The sequence below is a fragment of the Podarcis pityusensis genome (assembly GCF_964106645.2).
Source record: "Podarcis pityusensis genome assembly, chromosome: 1".
NCBI lineage: Eukaryota > Metazoa > Chordata > Lepidosauria > Squamata > Lacertidae > Podarcis > Podarcis pityusensis.
In genome coordinates, this window is record NC_138028.1 from 71,778,598 (window position 1) to 71,796,428 (window position 17,831).

General features: G+C 40.5%; 1 protein-coding gene across 16 annotated transcripts in view; it reads left to right on the top strand.

The window, feature by feature from the left end:
• LOC308459771 (uncharacterized protein) overlaps window positions 1-17,831 on the top strand; it is a 179,598-nt gene that overhangs the window by 59,564 nt on the left and 102,203 nt on the right. Inside the window, exon 6 of one of the 16 annotated variants that reach the window (XM_080975415.1) lies at window positions 935-953. The exons of the other annotated variants lie outside the window; for them this stretch is intronic. The gene's annotated coding sequence lies outside the window, so the exon portion shown is untranslated. Of the gene's footprint in view, window positions 1-934; window positions 954-17,831 lie in introns of those variants that run through there. 16 annotated transcript variants of the gene reach the window in all.

Consider the following 17,831-nt stretch of genomic DNA (forward strand, 5'->3'; position numbering starts at 1 on the left):
TATCAATGGAAAAGTAATTTAACTTAATCCAATGGGGAAAAGTTAAGGTCTGTGTCACTTAAAAGAGGGGAGGAGGAAGACAGCAAGAAGCTCATTTCTGTCTTTTAAAGAAAATGTTTCATCTAAATGATGTTCAGTGGGGGTAGAAACTGGCAACTGACTGTGCAATGGGACAAACCTGGCCCCTGAAATAGTGCCATATTCTTTACTTGCTGCTTTGAAAAGAATATGGCACTATTTCAGGGGCCAGGTTTGCTTTGAGTGCCTCCGCCACTCACTCCTCAAGTGGCAGTGAGTTCTATGGAAGAGGGAAACACAAAATGTGAGTAGGAACAGACAGAAGAAGAGCCAAAGGCCACCTAGTCCAACATCCCATTTCCCACAGTGGTCATCTAAATGCCTCTGGGAATCCCACAAACAAGTCATAAAAGTAACACTCCCCTTCATTGTTGTGCACAAGCAACTGGTTTTCAGAGCCATGCTGCCTCCATTCCTCGATGTAGCACATAGCCATCAAGACACCAAGCTGGTTTGCACGTAATACTAAGCCATGCTATGACTGAGTGTGAACACATAAGTGTGTGGGTTTCTGGAGAGGAGATTGTAGCTGTATTATTCTTTCTCTGGTCCTGTTGCTACTGCGATCTAAGCCATGGTGTGGTATGTTGTCTGAACACAGGCTTGTGATTTGTCTGACTCCAAACACACACACTGTTACCAAGGTTTGTTCTTGGGATTGTAGCTGAAGGATTGTCAGGAGGATTAAAGACATGAGCCTGGGTATAGATGAAACACAGCCAAACCAGGGCTTAGCTTGCAGCAGCAACAGAAACGGTGGGTGGGTGGGGAATGCAGTAGCTGCAAACTTCTCTACATGCAAACCACCTCATAGAGTCCATAGGCAGTAAGCACTTGCTGTTTGTCGGTTCCTTAGATTTCAGAGAAGATTTGGAAGTTTCACTAGTTCTACAAGGACAGAGCCTCTTTTCTATGGTAAAGACCCTTTCTTGACCCATCCAGCCCCTTTGCTTCTGTTATCTGCACTCAGAAAGACCCAGCTGGCAAACTGGATTTAAATTTTTATTTCTATAAAATTCAGATTCTAGGCTTAGGATGTCAAGCATTTTCCTCATTCAAGGACCTCACATAAAGCCTCTTTTAATTTGCCCTGTACAAGACGGACAACACCATCTCTCATCTGAAATCATTTCAACAGATTTGCTGTCACAGAAATAATACATTTGCTGTTTGTTTTGGGTTTTTTTTTTTGTTAATTCATAGAATCACCTTCCACCAAAATTACATAGCTGTCAACTATTCCCTTTTCTTGCAAGGAATCCTATTCGGAATAAGGGAATTTCCCTTTAAAAAAAAGGGAAACATTGACAGCTATGCCAAAATATTGTACAGAAAAGTTGCACAGAGTTGCTGCAGCTTTCATTCCCACCCCCCAGCCCCTGAGTCTTGACTTACATTCTGCTTGAGGCACATTTACTCAGATGCAGAAACCACTCAAAGAGCATTTATGTTAGATTATGAGAATGCAAGAAGATCTTGTCAAGCAAGGTGACAAGATTCACAGCAGAAGAAAATTTGCAAACTGTCCCAGACATTGTGCCAACATACCCAGGAGTATTCCATCTACTGTACATTCAGCCATAGAGACAGCAACAGTGTAAACAGGGACACTCCTATTTGTAACTAGAGTGCTTGTGAATGGCTATCAGTGTCCATACTATTTACTCTGTTTTTGTTTTGTAAACGATCGCTGATCTCTTGTTGCTAGCATAACGGTTCACTTCAATTCTGCACCTTACTTGATGGCTCAGTCACATTTTCACAGATGTTGTCTGTGTGCTTTAATTGTGACAATAAACCTGAATAGTGCTGTTTCACATGCTACTAATGCACTCAGTACTGTCAGTAAACTTATCTGGACTGAAAGAGAGTTGCCTTTGCAGAGAAACCTAAGTCATTGTTCAGAACCTAAAGGCAAATTTGTTTCATCTTGTAGTTGCTTTTCCATGAAGTGGTTGTGAGGATTAAATGAGGTAGCTCCAAATAGAATACCCTAACCTCACTGGAGAGTAAAATGCTTTACCAGTGTCCTGTGCTGACTTCATCTGAAACATCCAGTGAGAGTCTACAGCAGGCTTGAGAAACTTCTGACTCATGAACCTAATTAGGCCTGCCGCAGGCCCAGGTTTGAACCACAAAACACAACCATGCTCACTGAAGTCATATGTGATGTCAGGTGTGAGGCAAGTAAGGATGCTGCTTCAAAGAAACAGTTAGAGCTTACTGTGAACACCTATCAGTGGATTTGTAGTGACAGTGAGCCCCACTGGGATTAGCTTCATTTAGGAGTTCCTTACCCCTGGTCTAAACTATAACATGCACTACCAAGTACCATACAACTTGTGGCCTACCAAGAATCAAAGGTGGGATTCACTTAAGGAGCCCCATTAGTGGAAGCCCTGTTTGCACAATGGGGTTCTGCCCCATATACCTGCTCACGGGCCTTGGATCTGATGGGAGGTAGGGAGAACTCCCAGAAGAACATGCAGGGGAGGGGAGGAGGGGGGTCATTTCAAGTGGCAAGCTGGAATGCTTGTGTGGATGGAATACTTGTAATAGCATGATGTTGAATTCTACCCAATGTAGCATGCCACCCACCAGCCATATAGTGTACCTGATACACATCACTGTTTTATAGTCACAGGCAAGCAGCAAAGCCAACAGATTTATCAAGCCTCTGATGGGTTTCCTAGATGGTGGGCTTGGTAAGCCACACACAAGTAAGCCTGATATATAGGAACTATCACTCTCCGGTGATGTATGCAAACTGTCACATACAGTACATACATCTGAGAGAAGATACGACTTAACTGATTTTATATTTCTTATTAACCTGGCAGTTTCTTATTTCTTACTAACCAGAACCAGCTAAGAATAGCGTGCCCTTAATGCTGCTTACTAATTTAAGGGCTTTGTAAGTTAGCTTTGAAATTCTGGCTTGTAAACTACAATGAAATTCACCAAAATAGTGGTAGAAACTGCTTCATTGTAATGTCATCTAAGAAGCTCTTCATTTTAATCTGTCTCCATGAGGTGTGGCCTCCTGCTGAGGAATACACAGTTATATCGTTAACATGGCAGACCCCACTGAGAGATACAACAGCCCCAGTCATAGATGATAATGAAACAATGACAGGTTTTTCTAAACAAGACTTTATGAAAATCCACTCCTGTTACCGCTTGGGAGAAGCATTCTTACTGGGGCATTTATTGTAAAACGGGTGGGGAGCCTGTTTTTAGACCACAGCTTCCATTATCCCTGACCACTGGCCATGCTGGCTTGGACTGATTTGAGTTACAGTTCAATAACATGTGAAGGGACACAGGTTCCCTGTGATATAGAGTCTGATCAATAAACAGAAATTAGCAGAATTTAGTCAGTTGAATTTGCTTAGAAATGTCCTAATAACTCTCATGGTCAAGTAGGCTGAACAAGAGTTGGTGTACAGGGAAGAGGATTAGAAATTAATGTAAGGGACAAAGGTGAGCACTTAAGCCAATGGAACCTGGAAAGTACAAATGACCCAGGAAAACTAATTCCATGCATCAAATAACCAGCAGAATGTCCAAACACAATCAGATTATCAATGTATGTGAAAAGAAATGTATGAGTTGAGGAAAATATGCTTCTACACATGAACATGGTATGATATATATTTAAGCTAGCATACACCTGGAAAAGGTTGTACATGAAATTGGCGAATTGATTGGCTTCCTCCTGAGTCTTTGGCTCATCTTATTCAGTTTGTGAATTGACATCACAGAACTAGTTTTCGTGTTCAGTGTACTGATGCTACAGTTCTTTTGATGGTGATTTGTATTTGATGTTCTTAAGTATTTCCCTCCCCCCTCAGATATTGGTTAATATTAAATATGCTTATATATATATATATATATATATATATATATATATGGTTATCTTTAGGGAGTAACATTTCTGTTTACTGACTATCAGGTATACTATTCTGGAATCTAAAATGTTCCATGATGAGCAGCATTCAGGATTTTTGGCACATGCATTGGTTGTGACCTGATGGTGTCTTGCACATAGACATCTCATTTGTAATTGTCCCATATCCTAGGCATTGTTCCAGTAATTTCAATTTTTGTTCCAATATTTGAAAGGAAAGTTAATCAGAAACTGAAAACCCAGTGGCGCCTATCCAACTAAGATTAGTAAAGTTGCTGCGATAATTTGTCCATTTTTCTAGCCATTGACAGAGAAATAGGTGAAAAGAAATTCTCCCCACCCCCCACCCCAAAGTAAGAGAAAGGTGACAGAGATTTTACTTAAATTTCCAGAAGCAAGTTGTATAGAGGTGTGGATGTTATTCCTTGCAATTGTTTAAAGAGCAACCCTCTGGATGCTCTCCACAGTCTCATGGAAAATCCAGGATGCATGCTGACTATGGATACTGCTTAAAAAGGATCAGAGAACAGCATGGTGAATTTTTGAAGTTGAAGGAGATAATATCCCTATGCCCCTCAGCCACCTTGTAAAATTAGTTATTAAGGTATAAGTGCCATTCCCTCTCCAGATGTCACCAAAGATCTTTATCAACTTTTACAAGGAGGCATAAAACAATTACCTCTTTCATGAGGTGTGGAGAGTCTCATCAGATGAGTGGGCAGTGTTCAGAAGCACTGGAATTAATTACCATAAAAAAGTTCTTCTTGTTGTTGTTGTTGTTTATATTATATCAATATGTATGCTGCTTTTGTACATAAATATGCCCAAAACATTTTGTATTGCAGTAGCAATACAACCGCAAAAATGCATCATTACACTGAACAATCCAATACCAATTCATCTCAGAACGTGTTATGATGATCCAAAAAAACATTCATTTTAATACAAACAGTATAACTTTTGCAATTCATTACAAAATAGGCAATATCAATAATTAAAATACATACAAATTGATGTTATTTATGCTGAAATATATAAAACAGAGTCAGACATATAATAAAACTTTCCAGTGCAGTCAGGTATTAATAACTCCTTATTTTGTACAGTGGTACCTCAGGTTACAGACATTACAGGTTACAGACACTTCAGGTTACAGACTCCGCTAACCCAGAAATAGTACCTCGGGTTAAGAACTTTGCTTCAGGATGAGAACAGAAATCGTGCAGCAGCAGTGGGAGGCCCCATTAGCTAAAGTGGTGCTTCAGGTTAAGAACAGTTTCAGGTTAAGAACAGACCTCCAGAACGAATTAAATTCTTAACCCGAGGTACACCACTGTACATTGCGATGACAGGGAGTGACAGCCCAGCTGCCTTGACAAGGTGGACTTTGCTTCTCTTTCCTTGTGGCAGTTCCATTGCAGCACAGGATGACACACAGGGAGGACTTATTTCGCCAGAAGGGGAAATTTTATAATCAGTGCGAGAACTGGGCAAAAAACAACTCACCCCTCTCTTCTTTTCAGCTCAACCCTTATTTTTAACTGGTCACAGCATGAAAAGGTGAACTTGGAAAACTGTTTGATACAACTATAGTGTGAAGAAGCATAGGACATTCGTTCACGTATACAAACTGATCGTAAAAGGAGTGATTTCCCCCCCCCCCCAGGTTAAAAATGGTGAGAGAATAGCCAATTGAGCCTGCATGTGGACTAGACATAAGTGCAACACTTAGTGTTAACATTTAAGTCTTTGTGTTAGAGAAGCATTATTAACCCAGGTGGACTGACCCAAATTCTCCCTAATGTCAACTCCATTGTAGGGGAGAGGAGTTATTTTGATATCCATAATTCAGTGTGTTTTTTTGAATATTGCTATTAGAAACACATATCTACACCTAGCTAAAACACAAACACAGCCGCAACCGCACAGTCACAAAAGCCTGAATTTTTATGCAATGCAGACTATCCATATGCATATCCAGAACTATATAAAAAGAGAAAAAGATATCTTTTCATTTTGCCTTTTGTGCTATTCACTCCAGGAATCCTGGCTTGATCTTGACAGATCTGCTAGTTTATAATGAATATTTCCGTAGCTTTTATGGTTAGCGTCAAGAAGGCACCTGGGAGTAAGATTTGCTCACTGCAGGGGACTGCTTTGTGTTCCCCCGCTTTTGTTTTCTTATATTGGTGTGTTGTTTTTTTACTGAATTCTTTGGTGTTTGCCTACAATAAACATTTTGATTACAACTAAATATTTTATTGATTTAAGCATGAACAAAAAGAGAGCACAACAAACAAAGAACATCTACTATTCTGTTGCACTGGAAAGAAATGTAGCTAATAAACACTATATATGCGGGGAATATATATATATATACATACACACGCACAATGTGTCAGGCATAGCAGAGGCATTTTTTTTTTAAAAATTACCACTGCTAATGTGCTGGGGGGGGGGTAATCCTGGTACCTTGCACTGGGATAGGCATACAAGGCATATGGGCGTACAGTACCTCTCTTCCTGAGAGGCATAACCATAAAATCAAGCTCCGAAAGCATGACACTCTATTCTTCTTTATTTATATATTTTATTTTTAAATTACATTTGTATACTGCCCTATACCTGTAGATCTAAGGGCGGTTCACAACATAAAATTACAATATAACAAATACAAAACACATCATAAAAATAAAAACAGAGACAGCCCAACAATCCCCGCTTCTACAACACATTAAAAGGTCATTGGATGTCAATCAGCCAAAAGCCTGGTTAAAGAAGAATGTTTTCACCTGGCGCCTAATGTTGTGTAATGAAGGTGCCAGCCAAATCTCCCTGGGAGACCATTCCACAAATGGGGAGCCACTGCAGAAAAGGCCCATTCTCATGTTGCCGCCCTCCAGATCTTTCATGGAGGAAACACACAAAGAAGGGTCTCAGGATGATCTCAGGGTCTGGATAGGTTCATATAGATAGAGGCAGTTCTTCAGATATTGCAGTCTTGAACCGTATATGCAGTAGAATCAGGGCCTAGGGCAGAAGACAGCACAAGGACTCCCACTACCAGAATGGGACTTTACTGTTTTTTGTGGAGAGGGGTGTCTTCTTAGACAGAAGCAACACAGCTTCTTGCAGTAGCTATTTCTAGGTGACCTTCCCTACTACCCAAATATTATCTATTTATTTATTACATGGAGATGCCATGGTTCATCTGGAACAGCACAACCAGATGCTTTCATCTGCCCCAGCTGCAACAAAGCATGTCTCTCCCATATCAGTCTCTACAGTCACAGGAGGTGCTGTAACCTTGCAGCAGTTTGACTTCACCCCCAAAGGGACACTCTTCCACTGTCTCGCGAGACAGACAGGATGCCAGCTCTATTGCTGAGACGGCTAGAGCGTCGGTGGCAGAAAACTCACTCCGAATCTGACCGGACACAGGTTAGAGCTCAACGTCGAGCCTACCAAGTGGCGATAGCGACGACGAAGAAGACTTTCTTCACCGCCTCTATTGCATCTGCAGAAAATAGTAGCAGGAGACTCTTTCAGGTGGTTCACAATTTAACGGAACCACCTTTACCACCGGGGCCTTGTAAAGACCCCAAGATCTCCTGCAACGATTTTGCAAAGTTTTTTGCAGATAAAATCACTCATATTCGGAAGGAGCTAGACACCACCGTGGGAGCAGGGCTGGGGCGGGAGAGTGCTAGAGCTCTGTCTGGTCAAGTTGCATGGAATCAATTTCAATCCGTTACCCCCGAGGATGTGGACAGGCTGCTTGGACGCGTGAAACCAACCACCTGTCTCCTTGATCCTTGCCCATCCTGGCTAATAAAAGCAAGCCGGGAAGGGCTGGGCGATGGGCTCTGCGGGGTGGTGAATGCTTCCCTCTGTGAGGGAACATTCCCAGATCCGCTGAAAGAGGCGGTCATTAAACCGCTTCTTAAAAAACCATCTTTAGACCCGGCCAGTATGGCCAACTATCGCCCAGTCTCAAATCTTCCATTCTTGGGCAAGGTGATTGAGCGCGTGGTTGCTGAACAACTCCAGGCACGCCTGGAGGATGCGGACCATTTGGATCCCTTCCAATCAGGATTCAGGCCTCATCATGGGACTGAAACTGCCTTGGTCGCACTGGTTGATGATCTCCGACGAGCTAGGGACAAAGGTGAGAGTTGTTTCCTAGTTCTGCTGGATCTCTCAGCGGGCTTTGATACAATCGACTATAACATCCTTCTGGACCGTCTAGAGGGGCTGGGAGCTGGGGGCACTGTTATACAGTGGTTTCGCTCCTTCCTCCTGGGCCGTGTTCAGAAAGTGGTGGTGGGGGATGAGTGTTCAGACCCCTGGGCCCTCACTTGTGGGGTGCCTCAGGGTTCCGTCCTCTCCCCCATGCATTTTAACATCTATATGAAGCCGCTGGGAGAGATCATCAGGGGGTTTGGACTGGGTGTCCATCAATATGCAGATGATACCCAGCTCTACCTCTCTTTCAAATCAGAACCAGTGAAGGCGGTGAAGGTCCTGTGTGAGTGCTTGGAGGCGGTTGGAGGATGGATGGCGGCTAATGGATTGAAGTTGAATCCTGACAAGACAGAAGTACTGTTTTTGGGGGACAGGGGGTGGGCTGGTGTGGAGGACTCCCTGGTCCTGAATAGGGTAACTGTGCCCCTGAAGGACCAGGACTGTCTCGCCAGAGTGGTGCATGTTCTAGTTATCTCCCGCTTGGACTACTGCAATGCGCTCTACGTGGGGCTACCTTTGAAGGTGACTGCAAAGCTGCAGGGAACCAGGCAGAGGGCCTTTTCGGTAGTGGCGCCCACCCTGTGGAACGCCCTCCCATCAGATGTCAAAACGATAAATGCTACCTGACATTCAGAAGACATCTTAAGGCAGCCCTGTTCAGGGAAGTTTTTAATGTGTGATATTTCAGTGTATTTTTGGTTTCTATGGAAGCCGCCCAGAGTGGCTGGGGAAACCCAGCCAGATGGACGGGGTACAAATAATAAATTATTATTATTATTGTTATTATTATTATTATTAATTATTTATTACATTTATCAGCTGCTTTACACAAAAGAAAAAGTCTCAAAGTGACTTGACAAGATAAAGCAATTTAAAACCAGAAAAAAATAAAAATACTTAAAATGTTGGTCCAGTAAAATGTTCATAATGACAAGAAAACAATGCACATTTTTATCATAAAGTTTTGCAGTTGAAGATCTCCTCTTCAGCTGAGAAGCAGGTACTTGGGTGGGGTGGATCTGCTTTGCTGGCTTCCAAGCAGGTGAGTTGCTTTTGCTGCCTTATACCCTCCTTCCACGGACTCACCTGCCAGGAAGAGGGTGTTAGTGTTCTTCTCAACCCACTGAGTCGCTCCAGCAACTAGTTACCCAGGATATGAAAAAAATGATCCATGCCTTTTTCCATTCTGTGCCACTTTTGCATGTGTTCATCCTTAAATCTGTTACAGCTGCTTTCTCATTAATCTGTGAACCTTTTTCTACAAAACCATCTGCATGAAAATTTGCAGTTTAAACACATCATTTAAAAATCTATGTTTTCTCTCAAAATAAGATGTTGATATTATTTCAATACTTTTGAACCTAGAACTGCATCAGAAGATGTGGGAGGTGTAAAAGCTGGTGGATAACCAAGTTCCAATGCACACATTGGTATGAGTGGTGTGGATCATGTAAACTTTTATTGGAATTCATAAAGATCTCGTTCCTCAAGCATCCTAATTGTAGCAACAAGCAGCTGAGGGAGCAAAATGGCAGAGCAGAGGAGGGTCTAGTCCCCTGCAGCACAGTCCTGATCCTGATTGGTGCCCCTGGTGACTACTATTAATTGTTTTTAAAAAGGAGATGAGGGAATAGAATTTAAGACATAGCTAAAGTCACATCTGCTGTGCCCTTCTTGCATTTAGTAGATTTTAAAGCACATCTTATGCTATTGAGAGTCTATAATTTCCTTTACAGTAGTCTCTTTGCTTTGTAGGGTAGCAAGAGATACCTTTCTCTAATGGAGAAACCCACAACAAATCCAAGATCTCCTATTAATATAGAGAGTCCTGAACTGTAATATATTAATGAATGGACATACACTCACACTGTAATCATGAATTTCAGTATTGCCTTTGATGCCTCATTGGGCACAAAGCTCTTACAAAATGTTTGAAGTGTCTGGCTGTGTAATAATGATTTATAATTCTCTTGAACCAAAGCAAAATTTGCTCGTAAAAATCATTTTTGAAATAAAAAATAAATTGTGACTGGAGGGTCCGGGTTTGTTTCAAAAAGAGATCACCCACAAGCAGCAAATTATTTTAAAAGCCACTGGTTCTAGTGTTTTGAGATAGGCAGTGCACAACTCAGAATTTCAAAGTGCTATTAATTAAGATCAGTTTATTAAAATGTCAATCTTTTCAACCAAAATTTCCTCCGCTGCAACTACTAGCTGCAAGTTCCCTTCTGTGTAACAAATACTTCTAACTTTGGTGCTATTTTTCCTCCCATAACCATTCATTTCTTATTCTGTAAGAAGGGTTTCTTCCCTCCTTCTGCAAACTGGGTTTCTGTGAATGGCTCCTACATTTCTATCTGCCTGTTAAACAGTCAGTAAGGTTTTCCATGTAATAACTAGCCAATACCAATGATACAATATACTTTAGAGAAGCTCCTTTTCTCAAATTCATGTGCTCTCTGGTTCCTTTCTCACTTTGGCCTTTCAGTTCTACCCAGTGATGGTTTTTAGACAGTCAGCTGCATGTGGAATTATTAGCCAGGTGGACTGCAGTAGAAATAGTGATGTTGCATCCCTGCACATCCTTCCTGTGGGTTTAACTGCACTGGTGGATGTGCTCAGTTGAATGTGTATGTCTGTCACCCTTTTAAGAAGTCAATTGGGATCCCTTCCAACTTCAAGAAGTCAATTGAGATCCCTTCCAACTTTGTGATTCTTTGTCCTATATGTCAGGCAGCACTCAGATTTCTAAAACAGAGATAAATGTAGATGATGATGAACATGTTTGCACATGTGTGTGTTTGATGATGTTGCCCATGATCATTTGTGATGAGTTATATGGTTCATGTGTAGAATAGTGGGAGCAATGAATTATAGGATGCTGCATGGAAAATCAAGGTGGCATTTTGGTTTCCTTAACTTCTAAAAATGAAACCCCACAAATGTTACTGGTTATTTTTTTATATATATTAGCATCACGGGTTCCAGCAACCTGGAAACTTAGTAGGCAATCAGACACCAGCAAGTATCTACCCAGTAGGATCTGGATACTAATCTGTTGGGGCCCAACACAATAGAAAAATCCCTGCAAATTTCAAAATTGATAGTATCTTTTAATCAACTTTGTAGTACAGCTTAAACATCTGCAAAAAGTAAAAATTTTTGGAGCCTTTAGCAATCAATCAGGAGCTGGTCTCTTTTGGAGTTGTACTGTAGGTCAGTTTACTGTATACTATATGTATCATTCTCTCTAGATCTATGAGGTCAGTTTATTAAGGACTAAAGATAGATACTATGACAATTCATACCCTAAAGTCAATTTGTTACAAAAATATAAAACAAATAATACATAGTTCTCTCTTACTATTTCCAGAATCTCATTTCGGAACAATGTCCCACTTAATTGCATTAAGAATAGAATATCTAGAGGGTTGTGGGTTGTTGTTGTTTTTTGCTCTTATTACCAACAGAGTTTAAAAACACACACATACTTGTGTCTATGTATGAGTGAAAGGGCTGAAAGCATTAAGGCGCTACACTTGAATGCACTGAGCTTCTGAACTCCATGATACTCATTGTATGCTCAGCTTGAGATCAAGACAGTTGTCAAGACCTCAGTTTTATTTCTTCAAAAGATCCAAAAACACTAATGCTTCAGATTCTAAATAAGAAAGATTTGCTTTGCAGAGCCACTGATGCACAGGTACCAGTTTCTGCTTCAAATCCCAGACCCCAGCAGTGAGAAAACCATTTGCCATTACCCAGTTGTACACCTCAGTGAAATCATCACTGTATTAACTTAGGGATAACAGTTGGATTTAAACATATTTTCCTCCACTGTCACCAGTGTGAAGTGCTTAAATCTAGATGGATAGCATCCATTGCCACTTACAAACAGAAAAGTAAAACTGTCAAATTCTACCAAAATTGTAGAATGTCAGACATTCTCACACCAACCTTAATTCTGTGACAGCACAATGCGAGTCCTAAGCACAAGAAGAATCAAGAGTAGAGGTAACTTTGAAAACTCTTTTTATTAATAAACAACAAACACACACAGAGAGAGAAAGCTAGCCAGCTTGGCCTTCCTATGCAGGTTTACTGACTGTAACCAGTTCCAGTTGGCTTAAGGGAGAAACCACACCTATTCAAAGAGGAAAAGGGTACTGCTGTTACAACCTAGGCCTGCTCTTAAAGAAACAGATCATATGTATAACACCCTCTTTTATCTTCCTGGATGTTTAAAGGGAGCCAGAGGGAGTAGCCATGCGGGTCTAGGGTATTGTGAACATATCTGTCAGCAAGGACATCATTTTCTATGAGCATTCACATTAAGCAAACCAATTAGGGTAAGCAGTTTCTTCATTCCTCTGTAGTTGTATAAAAGGAGACTAATGAGTAGGAGGCTAGCCTTCTGTCCCCATATGAAACATACATATCCCATCTTAACAAAACAGGTACAGTCAAACCTCGGTTCTGGAATGTAATCCGTTCCAGAAGCCCGTTCGGCTTCCAAAATGTTCAACAACTAAGGCGCAGCTTCCGATTGGTTGCAGAAGCTTCCTGCACTCAAGCGGAAACCACGTTGGACATTCAGCTTCCGAAAAACATTCAAAAACTGGAGCATTTATTTCTAGGTTTTCAGCGTTCAGGAGCCAAAATGTTTCAAAATGGAGGAATTTGGTAGCCGAGGTTTGCTGTACTCACCAGCAGTCATATAGAGTGGCAAGCTAAAATATCCTAGAATATACATATATTTGGATACTTTATCAACACAGTGAAATGCTGCCCTGCATAAATGTTTACCCCAAAAGCTTGTACATTTGAGGGCTCTGTCATTAATGCATATATGACACATGGTTATTTCCACCGTAATACACATCTGATCCATAGCATCACCACCACCAGTAAAGCAGGAGCTGATGTAGCTACAGTTTATAGACTAGTGTTACTACTCTTCAAACAATTCTCAGCAGAATAGGATTCCCCCCCCCAATGTTTAATAATTTCCAAATATGAAATAGATTATTGCTCTGGAATGGAAAGGGGGGGGAACCTTGAAACATTTTATTGCACAAACTGTTCCTATATGTTCACATGTCAATTCTACAATTACTTTTTCATACATTATTGCAGAATGCATTCAAAATATATTGTCAGCTTAATACTTTGTTTTATTTGTGAGTTAGTATGTGGTAGGTTTCCATCCCAGAAAGTGATCCATACAAATTAGGTTTGCTTTGTTACTATGGAAGCTTTAAAGGCTTTGACTCTGCAATTTATTGTTAGAGTCAAGAAAATGGAGGCAGAATTAAAACTCTCTTGTGTGGACATTTTGCCTTTCCATTGTACATTTTAAACAATTTGAGAAGCCCTTAACAAGAGGAAATTTATTCCAATGTGCAAGCTTGATATTTCCAACCGAAGTGTATTATGTTAACTGGAAATCTGGGGAGTAATGGACAACAAAATGTTACCTTGTACTTGAAAGTTATAGAAACAAACTTTGTACTTTAAGGTAGGTGGCTTATCTTCCTCAGGTTTTGATAATTTTCATGGTAGTTGATGAGAAGATAGGCAAACACCAGTATTTAAATTGTTCTTCACCGTTTCTGCTAACGAACTGTTTGAGTGGAGGTGTTTCCAAGGTTGGCATTTTACTTTTATTTAAACATGCATTTCTGAGTGCCAGTAGGGGAAACATCTGCCTACCCTAAACGTTTCTTTGTGGCAGGGTGGGGCTCTAATGGGATTGGGAAAGGATTGGCTTCATATTCCTCTTGCCTGCCAAGAGTAAGCTCTACTCATCTCAGATAACTTGGATACTTAATCATCCCTTCCACAACTTTCTCTCTCATGTTCCCAACACAACTTGCGACCACATACCTCCTTTGCCACTATAGATATTTTCTGGAATACTGGCCTCTGACCTTAAGTGTAGACTTCTAAAGGATGCATATCATTATGCTAAATACTTCTGTTAATCTGATGTGTAGCATTAAATTTTATATTATTCTGATGTGTAGCAACCCATATCTTTAGAATGTCAAGATATGTATACATTATAAACCAAAGACTTCACCACTGCTGCTCTGGCACCATGCCCAAGGAACCATTGGATACATAAAATACTAACAATCCACCCATTTCATCTGCTAGTGGTGGGACAGCAGACATTTAAATGAGCTGTATAGAGATTTTGGAGCTTAAAAATCAGTTCACACACAGCACTAGTCACAGGCTTATTTAGTATCACTGTTTCCCTACATCAGGAGTAGCAAACCCATGGCCTGCACCATTTTAGTGGCCTGCCACACTTATCTGTGATATTTGCTGGAACAGACAATTGTTAGAAAGTCTTGGAGAGGCCAACACTCCTTTCTGCTTCCTCTCTCTTAATACATTCTAGAAAATGCTGTGATGCAGATAACAGTCCCCCGCCCCGTCTGCACATATGCACAAGTGAGCATGAATTAGCCACTTTGTTGTTGCCCACCATGTGGCCCTTGAAGAAGTCGCCAGCCCTCATTGCAGCCCTTCAACCAAAAAAGGTTAGCCACCCTACCACGTAAATATTCTACAACACACACAACACACCCACCCACACCCTTTGGGTGCAGAATTCAGGAGCAGTTAGAAAGTTGTCATTTGGATAAGCCCTGGAGAAGACTGGCTTCTATAAAGAGAACTTCTCATTGAGGAACCCTTCATATAGTACCAAGGAACACCACTTTCCCAGAATCCACCACAGGTGTAGATTGATCTGGGAAGGTTTGGTAGGTAGATGATCCTGACTTTGAGTAGAATTTCTCCCAAATCTGATTCTATGAAAAAGAGTACAAGAGCAGTATATACAGTTCTGGCATTTTAAAAATGCTGACATTTTATGAAGTGGTGCCCCTAGGAGGCAGAGGTCAAACATGATACTTGATTTTCGTAGCAGAGAAGACTTGCTCTCATGTTGCAGTCTGTAACCGAATGTAAAAGCTGTATGACTGTGTTTTGGGGAGTGGAGACAGACTGAAGTAGGCATAGTTTTTTTCCAGTTCCAACTGGTCAAATGTAACCAAAAGAAATAAATATGCTCATGATAGTTTATCATTTTCTTGTATTGCTTCAAAGGGATTTCACTGCTAGCTGCACAGCCCACTTCCATCTCTAATCATCTTTTCATTATGTTGGGTTATACATGCCATGTTTCATAGAGTTTCATTGCATTTTATTATTTCTGTTGTTTTCTTGTAAAATGTGCAAGGAAAGGTGGGTCACAAATATTTTTATAAACAAACAAACAAACAAACAAATAAATAAATAAATAAATAAATACTCATAGGCTTTAAAACCTATATGTCTCCCCTGTGCTGTGCTAGTACAGCCTAATTCTCTAGACGTTGGGTACATAAAATTATACTTTCTGCTCATCCCAATTTCATCAAGTCAAATATATTTTCAGTGAGTAACTCTGCATGAGTTACTTCACTTCCTTGCTGCATCTTTTCCCTCTGGCTGATATCCCCCTCCACCCTGCCTTTATAGGAGTGGGATGGGGTTTAGGAATTTTTTAAGCACTTTGGGATTACAAGTAAGAAACTATTAGCATGATGTAATGAAAAGTATTATTACATTATTATCTATTTAGAACCTGATTAAACACCACTTAACCCACTGGCTTTAATCCAACGCACAACTGTTAAGGGTGTGTGTGGTTTATTTATTTATTTATTTTTGCTAATGCACCATTGTTCTGATGAAGCCAGCATCTGTGCAGTAGTCTGTATCTTCCACTGTCATTAGGGTAAATTGGTTCCCTGGGCAACGTCCCAGGAACGCAGGTGTCCTGATTACAGACATCCTGATTATGTGAAGTAGACAGCAGTCACTCATTCACAAAAGGAACTCAGCCTCATTGTTAAACAATCACCACCAAGCATTTGCTACCAATAAGACCTTGGGAGAAAGGAGACAATTCAGCTCCATTGCCCATATTGTGGCTATTCAAACCACCGGCACCTTCCTCACCAATCTCATTCTTACAAAAATATTGATGCCCAACAACTATAACTGCTAATATTCAATATGAAATGCATGTTTATATGTATATTGAGGGTGGGGGACGGAAGAGCCATCTAGAAAATGCAGTTACTTGGATACACCAACACTTTTTCTAACATAGGAGTAGACAGAGATAGTAACGGGTGCTACTTAATATTTGCTCCACGTTTGTTGGAAATTAGTCTTTAGTGTGGCAGCAGCTACACTTTGGAACTCCTTGCTTATTGATACCAGGCAGGCACCTTCACTGTACTCTTTTCAGCACCTACTTTAAACATTTTTGTTTAAGCAAGCTTATCCAGACATGTCGACACAGTGTGCGGTGACCGTGAAGGAACATTCTTTGCTGGGGATCATTAGGAAAGGAATTGAAAGTAAAACTGCCAGTATCGTAATGTCATTCTATAAATCTGTGGTATATAAATCTATATACTGTATGCAGTTCTGGTCTCTTCACCTCAGAAAAGATGCTATAGAGTTGGAAAAGGTTTGGAAACGGGCAACCAATTTGCTTTATACAGAGAAGTAGGTGATAAATTATTGGAAATAAATAAATACATTCAAGTGGACTTGACAACACTCTGTTTTAAGCCACCTTATATGCAGCACACTTTGGAAGATTAAGACTTTTATGGAGGCATAGTGCTTCAGCCTCACAGTGATTCATTATATCTTAGTTTATAGTGATCTAACCTTCAACAGCATCTGCATCATGATCTATCAAAGCTAGCGGTATTGAACTATGCCATATTTTGCTCATTTTGAAAGACTGCAAGATCAGTTCTGACGGCAAATTCAAGTTCCTGTTGCAGATCAATTACTAATCTGGCCAAATAACCTAGGGTATGTTGGGATAATGAATTACAAAAATCAAAGGGCTTAATAAATAATAAAATCTGCCCCCTTTCCTTTAAAAATACACAGAACATGACACTCTTGTGCTTTTAATTCAACTCGATTAAAGAGTGGAGAGAAACTATCAATGACTACCAGCAGCAAGACTCCTCGAGAATTGCCCCCGTTTGTAGATTCTTTATGGAATTAGGTGACAGCTGGCAAAGTTTGCCTTGGGGTTAAGGGCTCAGTATCCATTTCGGTTTCCTCTTTTCATCAACAGGAACCCTACACGTAAATCACATAATGTAACACATTTGCTTTCTTACGTTCCGTTCTAGGATTTAGATTAGCCACCAGTAACATGAGCTTGGCTGTTTAAACAATATAGATGTCATACATTATAATATTAGCTTTACTCATTGTCTCAATGCAAACTTTTAAACAGAACATTTTTGACCCTGAAACTCAACTCACCCCAAAGAGCCCCTTCTTTAATTAAAACTGCATGTGACCCAGAAGGCATCAAGGCAAAGGAGCATCATCAAGCTTATTCATGCCACCTTCACCTGCTAATGAAAAGCAGAGGCCAACATATGAAGGGATGGAAGATTAGAAACAGTTAGGAATTGGTGTGTGTAGGGATAGAGAACTTGAAAAATCACTCCTGGCCCAATGAACGCTTTTAAAAATAGAACACATTTGGGGAACA